The 12,561-nt window shown below is 52.8% G+C and overlaps 1 long non-coding RNA gene across 1 annotated transcript; it reads left to right on the top strand.

Moving 5' to 3' along the window:
* The first annotated feature begins 266 nt into the window (after positions 1-266).
* LOC309852133 lies at positions 267-4,952 on the top strand. The gene is made up of 3 exons (XR_014305086.1): positions 267-411; positions 3,588-3,989; positions 4,453-4,952. It is a non-coding gene; the product is annotated as an uncharacterized lncRNA (long non-coding RNA).
* The last annotated feature ends 7,609 nt before the right edge of the window (positions 4,953-12,561 follow it).

Here is a 12,561-nt window from a genome sequence, read left to right as displayed (position 1 = left end):
TTGGCCCTCTCTGGCCGCTCAGTGAGCTCCGAGGGTGGGTGGACCCACCCCTCCACACTCCCAACGTTGGTGGCCTCTAGACACTGCCCTCTCCACCAATGGCACTACTGTCTTCCTGACCAGCCCCCTACCCCGATCATGGTTGGTTCCTGGCGAGCTTTGCCCCCTCCCTCCCCACAGGCAGCTGCTCCAATAGCAGAAGCTCTCAGGGGGGCCCTTCCTGTGTCCCGCCATGCACCTTGTCTCATCAGGAGGCTACAGAGGCCTCCTCTTCCTGTGCCTCAGATCTCCGTTTCTGTGCCCTGCTTCCGAGAACTTCATAGTTAGGGCTACTAAAAGTTTGGCTCCAGAAGGATCTCATTGCATGGAAACTGAGGTTCCAAGAGAAGAAAACAAGCCTAGGGTTCCCGGGTGAGTTAGAGGCAGAGCGGGACTAGAACCCAGTGCCCTTGATCCCTAGCCTAGCGCTCAGCGACACCAGGACCACATCTCCTTCAGCCTCCTTTTAGACCACCCCTTCTTCTGGCCTGTCCCTCTTATCACCTTTACCCCGTACTGACAACAGAGCCTCCTGAAGGCCTCCCCTCTCAGCCCCTCAGAAACTCTCTGGTTGAGACAACAGCTCTGCTGTTCTTCCAGACTGTGGACACACTCCACCCCCAGGTTTTCCTGGACCCCAGACTCCTCCTCTGTGGAGGGGGTGCTGGGACAGCATCCCCCCCAAGGCTATACCTGTGGGGACTTTCAGCTCATCCCCTTTTCCCAAAGACCTGTTGGTCAAAAGCTGAAGCAAGCTACTGGGGGTTCTAGAATCAGATTCCTTAGTTTTGCCTTTTGGGTTTGGAACCAACTTTGTAGGCCAAGCTGCAGGAGATCCTGGAGAACTTCGTGAGGCAGGGTCGCCCTCTAAACTGGGGACTTTTTCTTGGCCCCCTTCTCTGGGATGTACCCATCCCAACCCTTCCTCACCTTTACCGATGCCCACTGCATCAACCTCTTTCCTGGTTGGAGGTCCTTCTTATACTCTCCCAGGGGTACAAGCCCTTCTTTGGTGGGGAGGTGCCACAGGCTTAGGGACAGGGGGTAGGGGCAGGGACTGATCTCGGCCTTGGTGTCTTCTTGGCTGTGGGACAAAGAGAGCCATGTTGGGGGTGACCTCACCCTTTGGGCATCCTCCTGCTGGACAAAGGGCCCGATTATTCCCCAGCCTGGAAGTGGGAGGTAGGAGGATGACACTTCAATCCTCGGACCCTCTTTAGACACCCTGCACTTTTGGCTGCTGTGGGCTCTGCGTGGGGGTTGGGGGGCTCATGCGGGGAGGCAGGCACCTCTGAGGGAGGCTGACCCAATTTGGATGGCAAGAGAAAAGCTTGGAACATCTGTGAAGTCCATCCTAGAAACTCACCTCCCTCTCAAAAGATGCCAAAGCCCACAGCTCTGAAGGTAGAGGCAGATATGCTCTGCTTCCCTTTTTTCTAGCAGTGATCTCGCTTTGTGGGCTGAATCAGGGGCTTTTCTTCTGTTCCCTGGAAGAAACGTAGTCTTCATTTTTTTCCCCCCAATAGTATCGGGTGCCTTTAAGTGAAACCTTCCTAGAACTCTGATCAGTAAAGCAGATGAAAGTGGGAACTACTTTGGTTGAGGTGGTGGGAAGGGTGGGGGAGAGGCAGAGAACTCCCAACCCTCTTCCCTCTTACCCTGCCTATGGCAGCATCTAAGCGGGGGGGGGGGGGGGACACAAAGTATTGTTTAAAAACCACTGCTTTATTTTTATTTTTATATATTTTTTTAAACCACTGCTTTAAACAGTTGTGTTCATTGCTGCTTCCCGAACATCCCAGGGCCAAGCCCCTGTAAGTACTTGAAAGCTAGTTGATAAATAAATAAACTCTGTCCCCTCACTTATGGGCTGGGTTCCCGTGAGGGCCCGGGCCGGGGCCTCTCCTCCGTCTCTGATCTAGGCGCAGCTGGGATCCTGGTATGTTCATCCCCAGTTCAGGGTTCCCTCTCAATTATGCCAGAGCTACCCTGCGTCCCCAGAGCAAAGGGCATCCATGGAGGCTGCTGACTAAGCAAGCAAAGTAGGGATGACTGTGCAGAGGTCGGCTGGACCCTGTTCCACACACATAACCTGCCAATAGCCCAGGCACAGATAGATCCCGAAGGCTGAGCCTGAAGCATCACAAAGCAACGAGGAACTCTCCACCCATCCCCACTTCCTCCCACATGAGACAGGGGCTCCAGATTTTAACCCCGGCTCTACCATTTACTGCCATGGACCCTCGGGCTGGTCACTTCCCTTCTCTGGGCCTCAGTGTCCTCCCCTGTGAAGTGGAGAGAGTAGGGCTAATGGGACCCTCCAGCCTCCAGGGTTCTGAACTCGGTTCCCAGGCTGCACAGGGGTCAGGGGCAAAGCCGGAATTGGTTGCCAGGCTGGAAGGGGACGTGACAGAGAAAGGGAGAGATATAATTCTTGTCCAGAAAAAGGTTCATCAGGAAGTCACAGAAGAGAAGGATGGTGAGACAGAGGCTGGACCTTCCTACAGAGTCCCCTCTTGTACACTTGGTTGCACAGCTGGGCTCTTGGCTTAGATGTTCTCCTGGGGCCGGATGAAACTTCAATACTATTTGTCCCCCTGCTCTATCATCCTTTGTCATCTTGCCCATAGATGTTCTATAGTCCTATCTCTCCCTGAAAACGAACTTCCCTCCACCATACCCATTATTTTTTCATCTATGTCTCCCTGCACTTTCATAATCCTCCTCCTCCTCCTCCTAGAGGTCCTCTCTGATCTCCACTTCATGTCACTCCCCCTTGGTCTAGGTTCAGAGACCCCTGAACTGAGGGCTGTCAAGGCCCTCCCTATGTGTTGTCATCATCCTTTCAATTAGAAGCTTTCAGAGAATAGGGACCTTGTCTTTCATCCCAGAACGTCCATAACCTGGCTCACAGAAGGGCCTTGTGGAAGGAAGGACATGAATGACCTAGAGGGAGGCACTCAGTTTGGGACTGGGTGAGGCTGGCCTTGTGTGCGCTTGGCCAAGCAAACACTCCAGACCATCAAACATGCCCCCAAGCACACATGCATCGAGACAGCCAAGCACAGACACACACACACACACACACGCAAACCAGCACCCTCTTGTGCTGCAAGCCCCCACGTGGGGTGGTGTGGGATGTGGGGGGAGGAGGTGGAGGGGACTGCCCTCCAGATGTTGTTGGAAATCCAACACGTCCCCTCCACTCCTCCCTCTCCCACTTCCCGTTCCACTTCCCCCAAATATTTACTGATTTTTATTTACATTCTTTGCCCGAGGTGCCCGGCCCCTGTCAGGTCCCATTTGCTTGCCCTGGTTCCCTCCTGCCAGCTCCCCTCCTCCTCCCTCAAATCCAGAGCCAGGAGCTGTGTGTGGTTGGCAACAGTCTCCCCCAGGCCCATGGGTGTTGGGGGTGGTGAAGGCCGTGGGCTGGCAGCTCTGGGCAGAGCTGTTGGGGGCGGGGGGTTCGGGGACAGGAGCAGCTCACCCACACATTCCCGCCTGCCCCCAATCTGGGATCGTTTTAGCCACCCCTCCTTGTTTCACAGGGACTTCTGGAAGGGACTGATGGATGCCAGATGCCAGGAGCACCGACACTGAGGGAGGGCTCTGAAAAGAGAGGAGGGAGAGCTGGGACAGACGTGACAACGAGTGGGACAGGCGTGCTGGGTGACTACTCATGAGCTGACCAAGCCCTCTGGGCCCCCTTACCACCAGCTGATCAAAGAGCCTGAAGAAATGATTTCCCACTCCATTCCCAGGCTACAAGCACCTGCTGCCCGCCACTCCTCTTGGTTATTCAAGGGGTCTACATGGGGCACCTACTACGTGCCGGGCACTGTCCTGGGTGCTGAAGGGACAGCGGCAAACAGCAGACAAGGTTATTCTCGCCCTGTGGAGCATGACTTCTCCAGAGAGATAAGGAGTAAAAGGAGTAAATCATTGAGTAGGTGAGGATGTTTTAAGAGCCATGGGGAAGAAGGAGCAAGGTGAAGAGAATGGGGAGTGGTGGTGGGGGCTGGGGAGGGGGTGTGATTTTATAGGACATCCTCAGGGGAGGCTCCATGGAGAAGGTGACATTTGGGTAAAGCCTTGTGGGGGGTGAGGGAATGATTCGTGGGGCTGAAGAAAGCCAGGAGGAGGGAACAGCCTGAGAAGCATGGTGACATGTTTGAAGACCGGAGAGGAGTGTCTGGACGAGTAGTAAGAGTCAGGGCAGTGGGGATAAGAAAAAAAGGCAGGGAGCAAGGTCTTCAGTTTTTCTGAGTGACATGGGGGGCCTCTGAAGGGTTCTCAGGGGACAGTGACACAACTGGACATATTAAGGCAACACAGTGATTCTTGCCTCCCTTGTATGCTCTCCTACACTCTGGTTACCCCCTTTCTCCTTGCCTGCTGCCTCCTGCTTTGCAGCTACCCCACCAGGCTGCCTGTGGCTTCTATAAAGCTCCTCTACTCCAGGAAGCCCTCCAGGATTGCTCAGAGGAGACTTTCCGGTTCTGTCTGAACAGTTCATGGCCTTTTCGTTGTCTCTGCCCTTTCCATGAGAGAGATGCTAAAGAGGAAGATTGTGACATCCACTCTGGGGCACCGAAGGACCAGAGAGGGTGAGTTGCTTTCCCAAGGTGTCTCCCCAAATTGTCAATATCCTGCCTTCCATGAGCCCTTCTCCTGTCACCCTAGGCTTTCCATGGAGGCTCTGTCTTCCCTTTCCTTCTTTTCCAGCCTTCTCCTTCCCACCAGATCTCTGCCTTCTTGGCAAGGGACTGAAGTCTCCCACTTCTCTGTTTTGGGACAGGCCTGGAGACCACCATTGCAAAGGTGAAGGTGTAGCAAGCACTCATTTCCCAAGGCCAAGGGCAAGGCTACTGAGCGCAGGGGTTGGGGGGAGAAGAGCAACAGCAGAGACTGTGATGCAACCCCCTCCACACCCAGTCCCTGGACACTGCTTGCTGTGTAGCGAACTTTTTTAAAATAGTGACTAATTACTGGCCAGCAGGCAGAGAGATGGACAGTCAGGCATGGGAGCATAGCTTCTCCAGCTAGGAGCCAAGTCCCTGGTCCCAGCTTGGCTAAGGCCTCACTTGGTGACTTTCCACCAGGTGCATCACTCATCTGGGCCTCACTCGTTCGTACCACAACTGTTTATTGAGAGCCTTCTACGGGCCGGGCACTGTGCTAGCCTGAGGATACAGAGAGAGCAGAGCCGACTTGGCTCTTGCCCACATTAAATAGCCAGCCAAATGCAGTGAAAGTGACAACTGTGATCGGTGCAAAGAAAAGGAAGAACGTAATGCCTTGAGAGTATATAGAGAGCATTAGAGCAGTCAGGGAAGCTGAGCTGTTTCCCCCAGGAGGCGATGCCCAAGCTGATCCCTGAGGGAATGGAAGAATGGTCCAGGCAGAGAAGACACTATATGCAAAGGCCCTGTGGTGGGAGGGAGCCTGTCCAAGGAGTTGCAAGAAAAAGGACATGGCAGTGGTGCGAAGAACAAAGGGGATGAATAGAGTGGGAGGTGGGCAGAGGCTGGTCTTCTAGGTCATGTTTAAAACCTGATCTAGGGGCGCCTGGGTGGCTCAGTGGGTTAAAGCCTCTGCCTTCGGCTCAGGTCATGATCCCAGGGTCCTGGGATCGAGCCCCGCATCGGGTTCTCTGCTCGGCGGGGAGCCTGCTTCCTCCTCTCCCTCTGCCTGTTTCTCTGCCTACCTGTGATCTCTGTCTGTCAAATAAATAAATAAAATCTTAAAAAAAATGAATAAAACCTGATCTAAGAGCAGAAGCAGCCCCTTGGCATTGTGGGGTTGTATCGGGGGTGACAGGAGCATCTCAGGTTGGCTGCAGGCTGGGGGTAATGAGAGTAGAGGTGGGGAACCTGTCATGAGGTGACGGCAGTGGTCCAGGTGAGGGCTGATGCTGGCTTGAACTAGGAATTGGCAGAGGATTCGTGAGGGGAGGGGGATGGTGCTGAGTCTGATTTCTGGATCCCTGCCTGCAGGCTTTCCCACCTGTAAAGAGGGAAGAAGCAGCTTTTCTTTCTCCTGGCAACAGAGCTAATTCATGGAGACAAAAGTTCTCCTCCCTGGGAAGGCACCAGAGGGGACTATAGGAATAGCATAGAATATTCCCCCTAACCAGATAGTTCTACCCTGGATCTACCCCCAGGTCCTTCAGGCTCTGTGTGTCCCTCCAGAACCTGGCAGGTAAGAGGACGTGCCTGGAAAACTGTGGTGAACATGATTTAGATTAGACTGCTGGCTGCCAGCAGGGCTGGAGGAATGATGTTGGTAAGAACCAGGGACAGGGGATGAAAGAGGAGACAGGATCCAGGCAGAGGGCCATGTGCCAGGAGCACAGGAGAGAGGCTGTAAACACCTGCGGAACAGTCAGGATCTGGTGCAGCTGAAGGGCTCTGGAACTGGTGCTGCCCCCCACTCCCCAGATGCAGGAGAGCTGGGGTGGGGGACGCTTTAAAGGACATTGGTTCTCTGTACCTGCAGGGTGGAGGCACTCTCCAGAAACCTCCACAGTCTCACCTGGAGCCCCTGCTCGATGAAGGAGATAGAGCGTGGCCAGGACACCAAGAGATGCAGTGTGGGAGTATAGGAGCTGGACAGACATACAGGGAACATGCCAGTGGCACACAGATGATCTGAGGAGTGTTTCTGGAGGAAGGGGAGGAGGAAGGGGGAGAGTAGGAGGAGGAGGGAATGAAGAGGGAGGAGGAAGGGGTACTCAGAAGGGGTTTGGGGATGGCTGGATTTGTCAGCTCTCTCTGGCTCAGCTGGGAAGTGCTCCCTTTTTTTAAAGATTTTATTTATTTATTTGACAGAGAGAGAGAGATCACAAGTAGGCAGAGAGACAGGCAGAGAGAGGAGGAGGAAGCAGGTTCCCCACTGAGCGGAGAGCCCAATGCAGGGCTCGATCCCAGTACCCTGAGATCATGACCTGAGCTGAAGGCAGAGGCTTTAACCCACTGAGCCGCCCAGGCGCCCCTGGGAAGTGCTCCTTTAAGCTGAAGGGAGTAGGGTGTTGGGTACCTTTGTCCCCCTCGCCCCCCACCATGCAGCACCTCCCTCCAGAATCTCATCTCGCCTTGAGTTCCCAGGCTCCCCCGTGGAATGATGGTGGCCTCCTCACTTTGTCCCTTCGCTACCGTCTTCCTCTCTTACTCTGGTTGCTAGCCCCATTGGCTTTGGAAGAGCTGCTTGGCCGCCCCAGGGTGGCCTCCCGGTCAACATCTGCTTGGTTGGTGGTCCAGAGCCTACCTTGCCTTTGGTTCACACATAGGCATCTGGGGAGAGCCTCAGTTATCCCGGTCCTCCCTGAGCATTGCTCCACTCAAAAGAGGCCCCCGGGAGGGACCAGCCTTGGCCTGCAAGGTAGGGAAGTTGGAGCGCAGGAAGGATTTCCTGGGCTGTGAAGGCGGACAGCTGAGGGGCTGGAGTTTGGGGAATCAGTTCATGTGCGGTCTGTTGTGTGGACGGTCCGTGGTTGAGGATGCAGCTGGGGAGGGTCCGGGCCGCGGAGAGGACTGGGGACCACCGTGACAGACCGGCAAGCAAAGGCTGTCAGCTCCACACAGCCAGAATGGACATCTGCACGGCACTGTGAACAGAGCACCTGGCCTAGAAAAGGCCTTCAGTGAATTCCTGCGGACAGAAGAGAGTTTGTTCCCAGGTCAGTTTCCCATTTGGTTTTCCTGAACCTCTAGTTCCGTGTCTACAAAAGAGAGTAGGAACCCCCATACTTCCTGTCTCATCGCATGTCATGGGGAACAAACAGAACAATGATGGCAGAAGTGCTCTGTGAACACAATACACAGGGAGGAGCCCAGCACAGTGCCTGGCCTGCTGTGGTGGCTCTGTATGGAGCAACCGAGTCTCCACCGGATGTGAGCTCCATGTAGACAGAGACCTGTCTCGTTTTTCTTCTGCGTTGTTTCCCCAGTGCCCGGCACACTGTAGGTCCCCAGTAAATACTCAGATTGAATGAATGAATGAAAAAGTGAATGATGAGACTGAATCCTACCCTTAGAAACTTCTAGAACTTCGGAGGTAATGAGACAAACCACGAGGCAGTGAACACAACCAGCTTGAAATCAGCCGTTATTTCCTTACTTTCTACAGGAGGAAACAGGCTCAGAGAGACTGGATGATTTAGCCAAGGCCCCACTTACCCAGCTCCTGGTAAGTGGGGGACCAGGATAGGAGCTCAGGATTTTGCCTCCAAAGCCTGTGCTTTTCCTCTCTTAGTAAAGTTCCGGCTGCAGCTGGTCCACTGGGACAATGGCCTCTATGACTATCTACAAGCTGAAATATTATTTCTGGGGGAGAGCTCACGATTGCATGCCATCTCAGGGACCCCTGGTTGGGGGCTGCTGGCACCAACGAGGGTCCAAGATCCATTCAGGGTGTGCCGGGCCCAGAAATGCCCACACTCTCCCAGGACGTTGGGTGCAGATGAGAAAAACACCTTCGGAGGGGAGCTCTGGGTGGGCTCTCCTGGCCCACAGCCATGCCTCCTTTCTGGCACCCTGGGCCAGTGTGGCTCCCTGAGGGCTCCCTGACTGCTTCTTCAGGCAGGGACTTCTCTTGTCACAGCTGCCCTTCCTCTCCCTGAATGGGCTTGGGGCTTTACCATTCAGGTCCCTGCTTCCCAATATATGTTCCATGGGGCTATTTTTTTTGGCTGTTGATAGGTATTTCTTGTAAAAAAAAAAAAAAAAAAAAAAGAAAAGAAAAGAAAGAAAGAAAGAAAGAAAGATGGTATATGATGGAATAAGTTTGGGAAAGCTGGGTCAAACAGCTTAACCTGGTTGTAAGCTAAACTTGCAGGACTTCTATAGGCCTTTAATATGCTCATGTTGGAATGTGACTCTCCAACGGGTGGGGAGTTCCAGGAAAGAGCATCTTCCAAATTTATTTAGCCCCCAAACTGTTTCTTTAGGTGCATCTCTTGGGACTGATGTGTTCCAGGGGACACTTTGGGGATTATGGCTGTTGCTGTGATGAGTCCTTGAAGGCACATAAGTGGAGTCAGAAGATCTGACTGGTGTTTCAGAAGACCACTGGGTGTCTGTTCCCAGTGAGCTTATGGTTGGGATGGGGTGGGAGAGGCCAAGGTCCCATCAGGAATTCTTCTCCAAGGAAGAAGAGGCTAACTAAGTGTGGTAAGCATCCCTGATCCAAGAAGACTGTTGGCTTACTCAATAGGCAACTTAGGTCTTTGGCCAGCTTCCTCTCCTGTCTCTTTTCAAGAATCAATAAATTATTTGAGATTAAATCAGGTGGCCTTTTGTTGCTTTTTCACCATCCTTGGTGGGGTTGATGGTCTAGGCATTCATCCCCCGAAGTCACATGGGGTCAGCCTACCTCCTCCTCACTGGGGCATGGAAATCCAAGTCGTGAGACTCCGTTCAATGGTGCAAGTGGCAATTCCTAGTTTATTTTTAGTCTGTCATGCTGTCAAAGGTCCAGTCCCTCAGCACTGAGGCCAGCTGAGGTTAGGCCAGGCTGGGGCGCAGGAGACAGTAATCCCAGCATCCTGCTTTCTCACCACCTCTGCTCTATTTCAGTCTGGCTCTGCAGCTCCAGTTCATAGGGAAATGGGTTACTGCTACGCCTCTTCCATCTCCCCTGGCAGCTACCAGGTCCCCAGAAAAACTGGACGAGAGCATAGACTCCCTTCACTCTCCCAAGAGTTAATGTGGAAGACAGTAAGTTCTGCTTAAGTCCCAGGATCCAGCTTGGACATTTGTCTGGCTGTTGTGGCTGCTGGGATTCCCAGCACCCGATGTGGACAATGGACATCTGGGTCTTATCTCCAGTTTGCTGAGATCCTGAAGCCCTCTTCTCCTTCAAGGTCTTCTCTGCTTCTTCAGGCAGGGACTTCTCTTGTTGGAGAAGAACACCAGTTGGAGGTGTTAGAAACTCCGCTTCCTCCCTGTGCCTACAGGATGAATTTGAATAGAGATTCCCCCCACACCCCCATCAAGGCTTTCCTCTCTCTTTGGAATCAACTCAGAAAACAGGTCCGTTTTTTGCAACATGAAATCTGATTGGGTCACTCCCCTCTTCGACAACTCTTTCAGTAGCTCCCTATTGGCTTCAGGATAAAATTATCCTTAGATTGCCATAAAAAGCCCTGTTTACTCTTAAAGCATCTCTCCTGCTTCTCAGCCACTTCAGGTTCCAAATTTTTGGATTGATTGAATGAATGAATGATGAGACCTAATCCTACCCTTAGAAACTTCTAGAACTTTGGAGGTGGTGAGACAAACCACAGGGCAATATAACTCAATGAACTCCTGGCTTTGGAGGTATCAAGATCTTAGCTTGGGCCCTGAATCTCACTGCAATTATCCCCCACAGTTCTGTGGCCCACCCCCTGTGTCTCACTGTTTTTTCTTGCCTGGAACACTTTCCTCCTCCTGGTTTACACAGCAAATTCCTATTTGGCCTTCAGATCTAGGCTCAAAATCTAACTCTTCTGGGAGGCTTCCCCGGTTTTCTGAGCACTTCCTAGGTACGTCCTGGCACTGTGCCAAGCACTCTCTATGAACCACAATTTCATTTTCATAATCCCACCAAGTAAGTGCTATAATTGTGCCTACTTTACAGATATGGAAACTGAGGCTTAGAGAAAATAAGCAACTTGCCCATGGTCAGTGAGCTGAGCTGTCGGGATTCAAACCCACTTCTTCCTGGCCCCAGGTGCCCAAGTGCCCATCTCCTTCCCACTTCCGTCCTGTCGGATGACAGCTTGCAAGTACCCCCCCTTAAAAGTGGTTCTGGTGCTCTCTGCTTCTCCTGCTTGTGTGTCCATAGTCCCACTGAACTGTCAGTTTCTCGAAGGCAGGGGCTGTGATGATTCATTTGGAACGTGCCGTGCCTGACACAACAGAGGTGTGCCACTAATGCTGGGGGAGGAAGGAGAGAATTTGAGGGGAGCGTTCATCAAGGTCTCCACTCCAGCCAACAAAGCCCTGCGTGATTAGTACTTAATGAGTAATGAGTTTCCTATTGCTTGGTTGCTCGTTACCATAAATGCAGTGACTTTAAAACACGTAAACCCAGGTCAGAGGTCAGAAATCTAAAGTGGGTCAGCAGGACTGGCTCTTTCTCAAGGGGAGAATCTGTTTCCTTGCCAGTTTCAGTGACTAGAGACTGCCTGTATCCCTTGGCTCCAGGTTCCTTGCTCACATCTTTCTGACCTCTCTGCTTCCATTGTCACATCTCTGTGACTCTCCTGACTCCCTCTTTCCCTTATAAGGACTCTTATGATTGCACTGAGCTAATTCTAGAACATCCCAATCACAAAATCCTTAATTTAATCCCAGCCACAAAATCCCTTTTGGGATTTTTTATTCACGGGTTCCTGGGATTAGAACATGGACATCTGGGGGCAAGGGGGAGGTCATTATTCTGCCAGCTACACCCTGGAAACTGAGAATGGGTCAGTTGAGTCGAAAGAGGGTTTTTGGATTCTCAAATGAGACCCCTGCTTGGCCTCAGTTTCCTCATTTGTAAACAGAGAAAAGGAACTGCGGGACCCCCAATGTACTCTTAGGGGACATTTTATGAACCAAAGATTCTACCTCTGAAGCAGGAGGGGACACAGAACACAGAAGGACCACTTCCTCCTGCCACAGGTGATGCCGATCTATCCACCTTTAACTCTGACTCTCCCCAAAGCCTCCTCCACACCCCCTTCCCTGACCTGCTCCTGAGACAAGGCTGGTGCTGGAACCGCTCCCTCCCCAGTGCCTTTGCCTTCTGCTCCTGGGGCAGGATGGAGGGCTCTGTCTGGCTGTTCTGTGTACCCATGGAGCCCTGACACGTGGCTCAAATGGGGGCCCAGGCTACCCCTGGGTCTGCTTCAGGTGCCTTCAGTGGGCACAGCCATAGGGTAAAAATGGCACTGCTTCACCCTCAAAGATTTTTCAGGGAGAAGTTTGTAATTTAACTGGGAGATGAAATGTTTTCATAGGGAACAACATGGATGCGATATGGAGTAGAATACAAAATTGGCCAGAATTTTGGAAACAAAACTGGAGAACCCATCGTGGGGCAGGCCCAAAAGGAAATGCTGGGGGAAGCAAAACAGAGGCCCCTACTGGGGGCCCTGGAGGGGCCACATGGAGGAGTTGAGAGAGAAAACAGGTGTGTGCTGGGGGCAGCCGGGAGGGAGGGAACAGAGGAGATGAAGGGCTGATCTGTGTTGAATGGGGCCCCAGGGAGGGGGTGGATGAGGAAGATGTCCCTCCCACTCTTTCCATCCGGTGCCCCCGCTCCAGCTCTTGCCTCCACCAGTTCTTTCTACAGAGCTGCAGCCTGGACATCAGGCAGGGGAGGCAGATGTTTCCAGATGAGTCCAGATGCTGAGAATCGTGGAGCGCCTGGCCCCTGTGGGCTTGGAAGGATGGGGGGATGAAGGAGGTACAGGAAATGAGCAAGGAGGGAGTGATCTCTAGCCAGGGGTCTCAGCTAAGCCTCACAGCAACTGGGGAGGCAGGTGTCAGG

This window comes from Mustela nivalis (genome assembly GCF_964662115.1).
Source record: "Mustela nivalis genome assembly, chromosome: 17".
Classification (NCBI taxonomy): Eukaryota; Metazoa; Chordata; class Mammalia; order Carnivora; family Mustelidae; genus Mustela; species Mustela nivalis.
The sequence above is the reverse complement of the archived record's forward strand: the minus strand, read 5'-3'. Positions and strand labels throughout refer to the sequence as shown.